The sequence below is a fragment of the Gymnodraco acuticeps genome, unplaced genomic scaffold (genome assembly GCF_902827175.1).
Source record: "Gymnodraco acuticeps unplaced genomic scaffold, fGymAcu1.1, whole genome shotgun sequence".
NCBI classification, from domain to species: Eukaryota; Metazoa; Chordata; class Actinopteri; order Perciformes; family Bathydraconidae; genus Gymnodraco; species Gymnodraco acuticeps.
Window position 1 is genome coordinate 4,374,696 of NW_022990940.1, and position 12,549 is coordinate 4,387,244.

At 39.3% G+C, this 12,549-nt stretch overlaps 1 protein-coding gene across 1 annotated transcript in view; it reads right to left on the bottom strand.

Moving 5' to 3' along the window:
- LOC117558414 (corticotropin-releasing factor receptor 2) overlaps positions 1 to 12,549 on the bottom strand; it is a 62,713-nt gene that overhangs the window by 49,440 nt on the left and 724 nt on the right. The window lies entirely within an intron of this gene.

The window sequence follows — 12,549 nt, forward strand, 5'->3', positions numbered from 1 at the left end:
GAGACTTCTTTTCGAAAGCACCTCGTTTAATGTTAACTGTTCTAACTAAAATATCGCCTCCAGGATCAGTTTTATTTCTTTTACTTTCATATAATTGCAGAAGATTTACTGTTGTTATTTTGTATTTGAATTGGTCTGTTGTATTGGAATCTGTTATGAACTATCCAATTGAATCTGTTATGAACTGTCCAATTGAATCTGTTATGAACTGTTGTATATATATATTTTATGAACTGTTGTATTGTAATCTGTTTTTTTATATTGAATTTAACATTGAAATCAAATCAATAAACATATTTTATTTAAATTGTATCCCAGTTTTTGTTTATCGTTTCAGGTACAGTAGCACGAGACAAGGATCTAAAAGTTTTCTTCAAGTTTCTATCTTCTTGGTCGAATGCACTTATTGTAAGTCGCTTTAGATAACAACGTCAGCTAAATGTAATGTAATGTAAAAGTGGGTAAAGATAAAACTGCAGTAATATACTGTTTTAATGCATACACTACTGTAAAATTATACTGTATAAACTACAGTAATGTATTTTTTTTTCACAATACAAGTATTGTATAATCACAGTAAAATATTGTTTTTGAGATTACAGCAACCTACAAAATTACAGTAATATACAGTAAAATAAAAATACAGCACTGATTTTATTACTGTAAACTAAATACAGGATCGCTATACTGTAAAGTAAAAATACAGTAACTTGTTGTCAACTTTGCTGCCAGTAATTTACTGTAAAATCCCCTGTAATTTTTTTAACAGTGTAGGCCTATCTTTGCCTTGAAATAATGAACTGAATATTCGATGCACACACACACTAAGACATAATAATATAATGTTCTATTTGCAATTAAAGATTGATAATTGTGTGTATTGGGTTATTGAGAAGAGACTAGAGAGTGCTGGAAATGTTTTTGGGCGGAGAGGGCCTTTTATCAGTTATTAAAGTATTAAAGTTGAAAAGCAATGATTACAAGTCTGGCTATCCCGGGCTTTGAACCAGGTGCGCGGAGGACATCGCCGCATCCTGGCCGCCGGCTCTATCCACTGGGCTATCTATTCCTTAAACTATTTTAGTGTTTTTATAGTAGCCTAATTATTGTCTTTTTGTTCACAACTTCTCCACATTTTGAAGTGTTTCACGAGCCAGAACGACCTATCTTTCTTCCTGGCTTGCTCTATAATGATCCAATTAAAATGCAATACCAACAACAACGCAAACTACGACAACAACCCACACATTGCGCATTGTTTAGAGCGGTTATAAAGTGTTGAAGCGCTCAAATTTGAAACCGTTTCAACCTGTCACCTGTCAGAATAGAGACGAGGCAGTGCATTGAATCACCTGATTGGACGGCGAACCAGTGAGTTGATTCATTCAGGAAATGAAGCAGTTGCTTTTGGGTGGTTTTGGCGCAGTGTGCAGAGCGTTGATCATCAGATCAAGGGGCATTGGTGAACTACAGTTCGAAACCCGCCTCGGCTGCCACTGCGTCAGGCCGTTGTGTCCTTGGGCAAGACACTCTACACGCATTTGCTCCTGTGGGTAATGTCCACAGTATTGATATTTACCTGTCTAATATGTGTAATATGTAATTGTAAAGCGCTTTGAGCACCTGTAAAAGCGCTCTAATTAAAAAATGTAATCCATTATTATTATTATTGCTGGTTCGGACGTCACATGTCACGTGAATTGAAGCTTCGAAGCACAAATATTGAATAGGAAGACGGAGACCTGGGTTGAAGCTCTGTTCGAAGCTTCAGTGTCAAACTGTCATCACTACCGTTTGCCCCCGGTTATGGCTAGAAAGGATCCGTCTTGTGTAAATATAACGTCACGTTCTCGTTGTAACTCTCGTTGTAATCGGAGTGGCTCGGAAACACATCTACAGCAGTAACATGCAACACATTAATGCAGCAACAATATTAATAGAGAAACATCAGACATAATAGTAAAACACTGAAAGGGAACATTTTATTGCACCAGGAGATATCTTGGGACTTTTACTGAAACAACGTTGACTTGCCTGTGAATAAAAAATAAACCATAGTGTTGGTGATCTGCAGTGTTGTCATTCTTCTTTGAACAGCAAGACCGCTAACACGCTATTTCAACAATCACACTCCCTGTAATTGACATAATTAATAGATAGTTTAGCTTCTCACCATCATTTGCTGTGGCCCACTGATGTTAACGATCGTAACTGAAAGGCTGCCTGCCAAACGTAAACATTCAGCCACGTGACTTGCAAACTCTCACGGGAGTTTTACACAAGACGGATCCTTTCTAGCGATAACCTTTGCCCCCCCAGAGCGTTTCGTTTGCAGATCTATCCACCTAGGGACCCGTTATCGTTTTCTGCGTTTCCATGTCGGCCTCGTGTGGCCGAACCGTCTATCTGATAGTGAACTGTAGCAGATACGACCGTTATCGTCCTCGTGTGGCCGGGGCTTACATTTTTTGTTGGATAACAGGAAAGTCAATATTTGTACAGGAGCCAAACCGATAAGGGAGAAAGGAACCTGCCAGAGAAGAAATCCCACTGTTGTTTTACTTTTTCCTCAGAGTGACTGTGAGCCTCTGTGGCACGCTCTTCCTCCTGCGATGAGATTCGAGGTGGCAGTTTGAGATGTGTCTCTGCAAATGCTGCACCAGGTTTTTGGCTGCTTGCCAGACCAACCTGCTGCTACCACCTCTAAAGTGACAAACAGCATGATGTCTGTCTCTAACTTAGCCACTTAGCAGCAAATATAATACAAAGTCTTAAGCTGAAAGAAAAATAGAATGATTAAACAGACTGGGTACATTTAAGTGGCTTGGAAAATATTTATTTTTTTGGATGAAAATGTAATTTCCTTGCTTAATTTCCCCCTGTTGCTTTTGTCTCTCTCTTGTCATTCATTCCAACAGCAGTGGGAAATAACTATTCATAAAATGTATGAGCCATCATTTCCAATAGTGACTGAGATTACATAAAGTCAGAAAAAATGAAAGGAGAGAGGGAGAGCTTTATGACAAGAAGAAATAAAGGCTAATTAATTTACACAAAATTGGAAGCGGTCCAATTGTAAACAAAAAGAAAGCTCTTGACAAAATGCTTCAAGCTCCGAGATGGATGGTTCCTGACTTCAGCTCTTCAGTTTCCCATCTGCAGTTTTTAAAAGGCCAAGATGTCAGGGGGAACAATCAGCTTTTATGTATTACCCTCAAACATAAATTGTAGGCTTTTTATCTGGAATTGTTGTCACTTAAGTTGTGAATAAACTCATCAAGCAGAACAAGATAAACTGCTAGAACAGCCACAAAGTGAAACCAGCTGGCAACCAAAAAGCGCAATCACACACATTCTTATCATAGAACAATCCTCCCTTGTTGTTTCAAGTGTCCTAAAGAGCAGATTTTGTCTCAATGAGACACCTGCAAAAGCCTGGCTTCATGTTGTTACCCTAAACACAGCTTTGAGATAACTCTTAATACCCCAACTTCTGTTTAAAATGATGTACTTGGAAACATATTAGGGTAATTACTTTCCACAATATTTGCAAATGGAGTCAAGTACAAAAAAAGCATCCTAGAATAGAAGATGTTAATAACTGACGGCTCCATTACAATCTGTAGATGTACGATGTGAGGGTCTAAGGATAGAGGGGTGTCGTTTTTCTCATACTGATATTCTGAACAATCTGTGCTGTTGTATTTGCTGTAAAGTGTCTCTACTGTAGGCTATTTTTATTTTATGTACAGCACTTTGGCTCGACCAAAAATCGTTTATAAATGTGCTATATAAATAAAACTTGATTTGATCTGATTTGATTAGATTTCATGCGTCAGTGCCAGTGGTAAAAGACTATTTAAAAAGCACTCTGCATGCCATTACCTCTTGATTGTTTTGCAGGAGTGATGTTTATAATGGCTAAGACGCATATTTAATTACTTGTGATGTGCCATTAGCACATGTATGTGCTGCACTGAAAAACATTGATGAATAAATCCTAATTAAACTGAAATACATTTAAACGTTACAGAGAATAACAATAAAGGCATTACAACTGCATGAAGCAATGGTTACAAAACAAAATGCTTATGAAACATAGTGTTTACAGCTTGATTAAGATGTCCAGTGACTTTGCGTGTTTGCATGGCTAAGGGAAAACGATTTGAGTGGAAGCTGACAGCAAAAGGTAACCAAGCTTAGTTTTAATTTCTGGACAGCAAGAAGACGCTGTGAGGAAAACTGAGGGATCTCAAAAATAATTGTATTTCAGTTAGCAGTTTAGCAGTGAGACACTTTGTATCACCTGGAGCTCCGTCACAGCAGATAGCGGAGAACAGGAACCAGGACAGAATGAAACAATAGCATAAATAATTTGTTCTAGATCTAGAAAGGATAATACAGATTTTATGGTAGTAATATTTGATATGATTGTGCATTTTCTCTCTGTTTAAGTAGTTTTTTTTTTAGTCTTTTAGTTTTATGCCTAACAACTATTCCTAAAATACGGCAAACTCTTCAGTACCACCAAAAAATGAGGATGTTAAAACTGTCTCCGTCAGCGTGTATGCATGTTTGTAAAAGCGTTAACCTGAGTCTCACAGTGTTGTTGAAAAGACTGGTGTTTTTCACTTGATTCGTACATTTCTCCACCAAGCTGCAATCTCTCTGGCAGCCTTTCATTCAGCAGGATGGAAAATATGATTATTGAATTGTGTACTTATTGACAAAGGGGTTACAAATGTGTTCGACAAATAAACCCCTGTGAGCCCCTGTCAATTCAAATCAGCTTCTTGATTACTTATTTTGGCCTGGTGGTTTGTCACAGACTATCGTGTTGATTTATATTTTATAAAGGAGTGGGAACTAACCAGCTTTTTCTGTGACTTGGAGACCTGGTTGTGTCCCCGAGGCAATTCACTGCAACCAGGTGGAGATTATGCATCTTTACAATAACATTTTTACATTTTGGTTTCAACAGACTAATGGAGGTTGCTGAACACTTTGACATTTCTGTTTCATCTCTGATGGAAAAATAGTATATGTCTTTTAACATGTCAATTATAGAGATGGGCCTGAATAATTTCCCTAAGAGGGAAGGAAGGAAACTCTGATTGGCACTCTCGGTACTCTTGAAATGGTTCATAGAAATTCATAAACAATAAAGAAGGAGCATGATGAAAATACATGATGCAGGTTCTTTTATTTGCTACTATTGGTGAATACTCGTCTGGTAAACCATTAATGGATTGTATGGCCATCTGGAATTGCTCTTTTAGAATTGACCCATCATTACTCAGATGTGTAATCGTGTCATTAGTTTCAAGAATAAGATAATTGACTGAAAAGAAAACTATTTTTCCCCGTTGAGTACAGCAGAAAACTGTTATTATTCTTCTGAAGATCTTCTTCGGTTTTCCTGATAATTTCAAAGGTTGTGGGGTTAATTTCATAAAATTAAGTTTAAGCATACAGCTGGATAACATGTCAGGGGCCTGATGCACAGTTCAAGGTCTTTTATTCAGAATAATTACTTATGGCGGTTTATTGTTGAATTAAGGTAATTCCCAAGTTTAGTGTTACAGAAACAAAAAATAGACAATATCTTTTATATCCTTATAACAAAACCAATGTCTATTTATATCTCAATTTCAAAACAGATAAAGAAAACACAAAAAACACACCTATGTACATTTTGTGTACAGCTGTAATGCTCATCAGTAGACATCATCTTGGTTGAGTTAGAATGAAAATAGTTAACAAACCAGCATCAAGCCACAGCTGCAATATCAACATTTCTATCAATCAATCCTCGAATTTCCAAATTAATGCTTATTAATCTTCTGTTGAATGATTAATGGAAAGATGGTTGAAAGGTAGAAGTTTGGTTAAACATATCACCAATTGCACTTAATCTCTCTTATGAGTGATGATTACTGAATCAGACAGGCCGACAGAGCCTGAGGAAAAGCTTTTGGGTGAAACTCTACACACAGCTGGGTCTTTTAAGCTTTCCTATTTCTCTTTATGCCCTCATGACACATTAGGAATAACTATAATTGTACGTCATAGATTGAAACACTTTTCCATGTGTTTCCTGTTAAAACTCACAGCTGCATTAAAGTCAGTTGGTGAGAAATAATTATCAGAAAGTGTGCTACAAGTCAGTGGCCCGGAGGGAAACTAACAAGCCAAACATAGAGGATAGCGTGTATGGATAATGAGACCATAATACACCGCATTAAACAGCTAAAGCGAATGTTGTCACATTTTGTAAGCACTTTATCCAAGCCTTTTATAGCAGGTCACTGCAATAAGAACCATTATCATCTAAATCATGCTCTGTTGTATCCTTCCTGTGGATACATAAATACCACATACAGACCTCCCAAGGCTACATTTATATCATCAAATATGGTATATATAAAATGAAATGTCTGTGTGTGGTGCTTGTTGCTGATTGGGCCCCTATAGAAACTCTGTGGGTATGGCTGGTCAATTGTTTGCTCCACACATGATGACCTGAATTTGCTGACTGACTAACTTCTTACACAGTCCAGCCATGGAGAAGTGGATCAAAGGTTTCAAAGAGGTGTACATTCACAGCAGGGGAGGTACTTTAAGATGATTCTGGTGCAATCACAGGGAGAGGAAAAGTAGCACAAATTGTAGCAGCCAGAGGTGCTCTCTGCATGATAAAGTGCACAAAGGAAAATGTTTCTCTGTCCTCCAAAGAACCAAAAAAGCTTGTTCTCAAATGTCAGCGACTCACATTTTGTGAGGAGATTAATCTTTGAAATGGAGAATCTAAATAACTGCAACTTGTACAACTTATTTGGAAAATACAATCTAGGTTTTTTGATCTCACTCATAATGACAGAAATCAACAAAAATGCACAAATCATCACGGAGAAATTTGAAAAAGCTGCAATTTTCTTGTTTGTTCATGACGCCGGTCTTTGTGTAGTCACTGCTCAATTTCAGTATTATGAAAGATGAGGTAATGTTGCACTGACTCACCTCTATTTTAAAAGAAAAGCATCGAGCTGCATCCGAGACAAACCACGCTGCAGCAGCTCTGCTCCTCACTCTGAACCTGATACCCGCCACGGCGCTGATATGTCCTGGACTTTATTAATCCTGATAAGAGAATCAATAAAGTTCTATTGTAGAAACAGCGATTCTGACTTACAGTAAAGCTGTTGACTAGAAAGGTACACTGTGTGCTGACAGGATGTCTCCTCTGTGACAATGACTGGAGAAACACAGGGAGAAGCGTGATTCACTGAATAATCTGAACAGAAAAAGCACATGGGTCACCAAGATATGGCTTGCATTAGAAAAACTGACACGTTGCTGTTGATATTGTTCATCTTTGCTGCTGTGAACATCTTGTCTTGCCTGAGGCTTGACGGAAAACACATCACATAGAAGTGACAAAGCAAAGACAGCGAATTACCTTAACTCAAACAACTCAACCTAGACTGTGGTGATGTGCATTTCATGTAAACCAGAGAACTGAATAAATGCGCCAAAAACAGGTTTAAAAATGCATAAACCTCTTAAGCCACTCTGCACTGATATTAATATTTATATATGCTTGAAGAAGTGGAAACGGATTTACAGCCCCTTACCTCAAGGGGCCTGTTAAGTCTGTGAAATGTACGGCTTTTGTAAGAGAATTGGAACATTTTGCTGACATTAGACTACCTCAGTCATTCATTTTCATGTGCTACGGAAAACCTACAAGGTTACACACAAGATAGCATTTATATTCTCCAGTGTTCAACAACTGGGAGTACAACGCATACAGTAGGGGCTTTTCTTAGAATATAACATAGTACACCCTGGGTCATGCCTTTCAAATATGCAGGCCCATTAAATGTTTAGTTGTGAGACACTCCAAGAAATGGAAAATAGTCTATTGTTAGTCCCTTTGGTCAGATACTCTATGTGGCCAAAATTAGACTCTGTCCACACACGCCACTCAGGCTTTCTTTGCCCGCAAAACAGTGTGCTATTGCTTTACATCAGATGATGTTTCTGATTTTAGACTCTGTGTTTAATTGCAACCCTCTATTAACACCTGCCCATGTGATTTCAGGCCACACTTCTATTTTTGGTCTGACCTATTTCGAGATTTTTTAACTTGAATGTGTCAGTGGATGAAAATGGTGCTGCTAATGTGACACAGCAGAATCAAAACACTGGCTTCCATTGTCTCAGCGCCCATGTCACTTTGTTGTAAAACCATGCAGCATACTGTGACTTAAGTATGAATTTTGCATGAAAGAGTTTTGTAAACGCTAATACTATCCCACTTATACATTCACACTAATACAGTGAATATAGCAGACTGGATGTCCTTGAAATATAACATGGACAATTTTAGCTGGGGACTTTAATCAAATATGCTCCTTTTTGCTCAGGAGATGGTTAAATATGAACTTGAAAGTCTATCTATTAATTCATATCATGTTTAAATGAACATATAAAACTTACATATTGAGATATAAGGGAATTAAATGAAAAGATGATTATCTAAATTGATAATAAATAACACATTGTAACTTGAAATAATTGTATGCAATACGATTCAAAGATTTTCTTTTTCATATCTTTCAGTTCAATGTGATTAACAAACTGGTCGCCCTTACAGTCGTAAGTTTCTCCAACCTTTAAGCTCCATTAACGCAGAATACAATACAGCCCAGAACAGCGCAAACTGTGCCTAACAATAGTGGAGAATAATGTTTAAAGGTCCACTTTGATCTGAAATATGGAATTAAATGATGTGTGGTTATTCCATACAGCTGTTTGCAGGATGTATGGCCATCTGTTTTGAACTAGGTGAACACATCTATTTCCAAAAATGTTTAACTATTCCAGTAACTCAGACTCCTCTTTAAACCTCCCTTCCACTACTGTAAGTGCCTAAGACACATTAGCACAACACATGCAGTAAGGAAGGCATACAATGTTTCAAACACTGCAATCCCATCAAACTCTCATAAAGACCTGTATGCATCGCTGCCATAATCTATATGAGGTTAAATTGTTAACATAGGTTCAGGAGCATGGCCACGCCTAAAACTCCGCCTCGAACCACGGCCACCCCTATTTATATCCGGCAAAACTTCCGGCCACTGCTTGTCTCCATCCTTTCAACCCACCCTCCCTCTCCCTTCTACCCATACAGTTCCCCTTCCGACTCACACCGAGCAATACATCCATCCATCCCTTCTTCCCTCCCTCAACATCCCTACAGCCCCCCATCCCTCCATCCCTCCATCCCTCATCCCTTCATCCCTCATCCCTCATCCCTTCATCCCTTCATCCCAACATCCCTCATCCTTCATCCCAACATCCCTCATCCCTTCATCCCAACATCCCTCATCCCTCCATCCCTTCATCCCTCATCCCTACATCCCTCATCCCTACATCCCTTCATCCCTCATCCCTACAGCCCTCATCCCTTCATCCCAACTTCCCTCATCCCAACATCCCAACATCCCTCATCCCTACATCCCTCATCCCTCCATCCCTTCATCCCAACATCCTTCATCCCAACATCCCTCATCCCTACATCTCTTCATCCCAACATCCTTCATCCCAACATCCCTCATCCCTACATCCCTCATCCCGACATCCCTCATCCCCTTCATCCCTCCATCCCTCATCCCTTCATCCCAACATCCCTCATCCCTTCATCCCTCCATCCCTCATCCCTTCATCCCAACATCCCTACATCCTTCATCCCAACATCCTTCATCCCAACATCCCTCATCCCTACATCTCTTCATCCCAACATCCTTCATCCCAACATCCCTCATCCCTACATCCCTCATCCCTACATCCCTCATCCCTTCATCCCTCCATCCCTCCATCCCTCATCCCTTCATCCCAACATCCTCTGCCCGTCAACATTTATATTTAAACTGTGCATATTTATATAATGCATATACTAACATTTTAATCCCAGGTATTGTCTGGGGGCCCGTAATCAGCCCACGCAGATCATGCCGGAGACGGAACCCCCACTCTGAGTCTCCCACTGCACGGACCACAGCTCGTCCTCCCAGATCATCCCTTCACCCCCCTCATATCATTCACATGTTACTTCAATAAACTTACAAACATCACACTGTTGTGGCGTGGTTCCTGCTAGTGAAAGAGACTCTAACGCTCGCTCAATAAAAAGTTCATTAAACTGCTCCATGGACTAAATTCTCAACAGCTTCTTAAAATTCCTGTGAGATTCCTGTGTTTTTAATATAAGACAATCGATCCCACACAGCTAAACCGATCAAGCCTGCCTCAGTGGCTCTGACACAGAAAAACATGTAGCAAAAGTCTATAATCTTCCGCTACAGTTGGACAGCTGAAAGTCCCAACACTGCTATCAGTGTGTGAAACAAGCTGTAAAATACTTTCAGTTATGTCTGATTGTCTGCAAAGTGGACAAACTGTGAAATCACTTTGCTCCCTGTCTGAAACCACTTCCATAGTGGTCCATGGAAAACGCAATGACATTGAGAGCTCTAATGGACAAGCAAAATAAAATGTGTTCTCAGTTCACAGTCCAAATGTGGTAAAAGTAAGTTGACACTTTTAATAATAATAATTACTTTACTCGTGGGCCTGACACAAAGGAACAAAAACATCTGTCACCTGCATCATTCCACCTCAGAGCTGCAATCTGTGCAACAATGTGACTTAATTTCCATAAAAGAGCTTGTTTTTTCTTTCATTCGCATACTCTTTGATCAAATCCATTTCAAATAGCAGGAGCTAATTATGTCATCACCTCCAGCAAACAAAAATGCCATTATGTTGCATTTGACAGGCCCATTGTTTGATGGTGAGATACATTTGACCAACATTTTTAACAACTGCAAATTTGCCACAATATATCCTCAGCCTGTAAAAAATATTAATTCACATCGATCCTCGGGGGGGGGTCAACTAATGAAGGTATACATCAGAGCAGGTGTTGGCATATGATGTCATGGCAAATGGCTGCACATTTCACACCAAGGGAAATTAACCACCAGACACGCCAAACAATATGTAGAAACAGCAGCAGAGCAAAGGGGGAATCAATGCAGTAAGAGGTGACTAGGTATACTACAGGGTTTGCGTGCGTGTGTGTGTGTGTGTGTGTGTGTGTGTGTGTGTGTGTGTGTGTGTGTGTGTGTGTGTGTGTGTGTGTGTGTGTGTGTGTGTGTGTGTGTGTGTGTGTGTGTGTGTGTGTGTGTGTGTGTGTGTGTGTGTGTGTGTGTGTGTGTGTGTGTGTGTGTGTGTGTGTTGTGTGTGTGTGTGTGTGTGTGTGTGTGTGTGTGTGTGTGTGTGTGTGTGTGTGTGTGTGTGTGTGTGTGTGTGTGTGTGTGTGTGTGTGTGTGTGTGTGTGTGTGTGTGTGTGTGTGTGTGTGTGTGTGTGTGTGTGTGGTGGGGATAAGTAGTTTATAGCAACGGGCACATGAGCTTATTAAAGTGATAACAAGCTTGTTAAATGAGAACTATAGCCTCGGACATGCACTCTCAAACTGTCACCTGCACCCTTTTTGCTTTGATATTTTTGGATGTTATTTACTGAAATTAAAGCTGCAATTTAATTCTCTGAATGTGTCAATTAGGTTCATCACTCTCATGATTAATACACAAGTTACATAACGTGACACTGCTGGTGACATGGAGAGTTGTGATATGTTCTCAGCACTTGGTGAAACTGTTGGCTGAAACAGACTGGGTTTAGAATTGCTCAGTCTTTCAAGCCAGCTGATAATAAAACCTCTCTTAAGCTTATTGTTTAAAATTCAAAATTATCTTTGTATATAGTTCCAGTGACTTTGGCTGCAACTTGGTGTCAAGACTTAATGTGGAGGTGAAGCTGACATCAGCTGCGTGCTGACTTCAAACCAGAAACTACAAATTCATTTGAACACACCATTGGATTTCCATCTGGTCACGATCACAACAAATAGGCTGATGGCTCGATGGTGACAGGTGTGGTCATGGGTACGTTTTAATGCCATAAATTAAGCTTCTAAAATGTTCATGTTCAGAAAAACATATGTGTCCACCAAGGACCTTGTGTACTCTGTGGAAGATTAAGTGGCCAGAAAATGAAGCTGCCAATAGCCGACAATCCTATATGAGCAGATTGCAATGCATTCTGGTCAACTCGATCTGTCTTCCATAACAGCCCGCAAAGGTTTAATTTAATTTAATTCTCTCTTCTGTGTCAGTTTATTGATAAATACTGAAAATTCATTTTTCACAGTATTTTGAAAATATAAATGTTCTCAAACTCAACTGCAAACTGCTATAGAATGATCACAAGAGCAAGTTTGGCATGGTACACAATCTGATGAAACGATCAAATTAGAGAATTATAAATGTAATCACGTCACATTTGAATGATTTTCAAGGGCTTTTAGATATATTTTTCCTAAGCAAACAGCACACATGCTCATGTGATGCAGCTGTTGCAGTGACTCAAGGTGTAATGATCATTATTGAGATTCACTGTCACTCACCACTGCTCTC